The sequence below is a fragment of the Lycium barbarum genome, chromosome 11, assembly GCF_019175385.1.
Source record: "Lycium barbarum isolate Lr01 chromosome 11, ASM1917538v2, whole genome shotgun sequence".
Taxonomy (NCBI): Eukaryota; Viridiplantae; Streptophyta; class Magnoliopsida; order Solanales; family Solanaceae; genus Lycium; species Lycium barbarum.
Window position 1 is genome coordinate 94,799,519 of NC_083347.1, and position 1,664 is coordinate 94,801,182.

Genomic DNA, 1,664 nt, shown 5'->3' on the forward strand with positions numbered 1-1,664 from the left:
TGGAAGAACATTAGGGATTAGAAGCCTAGTGGAATTAAAACAAAGCGGGTCGGGTAGTTTAGGCGGGTGTGGGCTGATCTATTTAACGGATAGTGGGCTAAAGGTTTGGGCCATAAATATTGGAGCATATTATGTTTGTTGTTTCGGCCATTAATTGGCTGAAGTATTGGTCTTTCCTCCTTCATTTTAATTATTCTTGGGCTTCTAACTTAATAACTAGTACAATATATACTATGTGAAGACAATTAGTAATTAGTATGTAGAAAGTAAAGGATTTACTAAAGTATTGACTTATAATTAATTTAGCGAGTACAAATCCTAAAATGAAATGACGACAAACCATTAAAATTTATGATAAAGTAATGCTAGTAATGTTGATAGTAAAATAGTGACGATGTAAGTAATAAGAGGGATAACGATATTAATAGTAGTAGCAATAAAAAATAGTAGTGAAAATAAAGTATTTAGCTCGTTAATAAATTTAGAAGCCCGAGGAAATAAATTGGAATAAAGGAGGGACAAAATTGGGTGTCAACAGATGCCCCTCTTCGACCGGAGACGATGTAAGATTTTTCGGGCGAAGACGTTGAAGTAGTAGCCAATTTTGTTCTGACCAACAAATATAAACTTGGAAGAACTTGAGAAAATATGGGTTAGGAGGATTGATGGAAAATATTATAGGGGCAGAAAGGATGGTTTGGAAGAAATTATGGCCGAACCCCAGTTTCGAGTTGCCTATATATCACGGGTTCCATGAGAATCAGGCTGTATGTAGTTCGAGAGAAGCGGGCTGATACCGACGCTACGCTTTTGCCCCAATGTTGAATTATGGTGAGACTAAGGCGTTGTGGAGTGAAGATTGATGGGGTATTGAGAGGTGTTAATGATTTTGAAAAGGTGTTGGATGAGATGCCATTTGTATACTTGAGGGTTAAAGATAGGTAATAAGAATGTTCGAGAAAGGAACATATGTTTATAGCTTCCTAATTATAAATGTGGTGCACAACACACCCATAAGTAGGACTCTACTAGGTACGATATGAATTCTCCAAAAATTGCCCAGTGTCGAGTTACAGGGACACTGGGATATAGAAAGGGACATAAGATTGTGAAAAGAGTTGAGCGAGTAGAGCTTTTGCGGTGGATATGAAAAAAAATTAACCTACGTATCACGTGTTTGTGGACGTAGGCGGAATTGAGTTCGAGAATAGATCTGTGACCTTTGCTTGTGAGTTTGATATTCCTCTTTAGCATATTTTCCCCAGTTCACTGCGTAAGATAAAGTTCCACGTTGTGCTGTGTCTCTGTATGTGGATTGTATTTTCTGTCAAAACTGAAATTCATATCAAAATCATTAATAAAGTCCGGGGTAAAGTTGAAAGTGTAAAACTTATAAAGAGTGTAAAAATGATAATAAATATGAGCGTGAGAATGAGGATGAAGCCGTGTGGCTTATAATGAGGCCGTGTGGCCAAATGTTGTCTCTGGTTGTCTTCAGGGACGTGATGTTTATGCCGAAGAAGTAATAATATCTCCAGTTGTATTCGGAGACTTTAATGATAATAATAAGGCCTCCGGCTGTCTTCCGGGACTCGATGATAAATGATGTATGTGGAATTTAAGGTAAAGTCATTAAAGTAGGTAAAGCGAATGATAAAGTAATT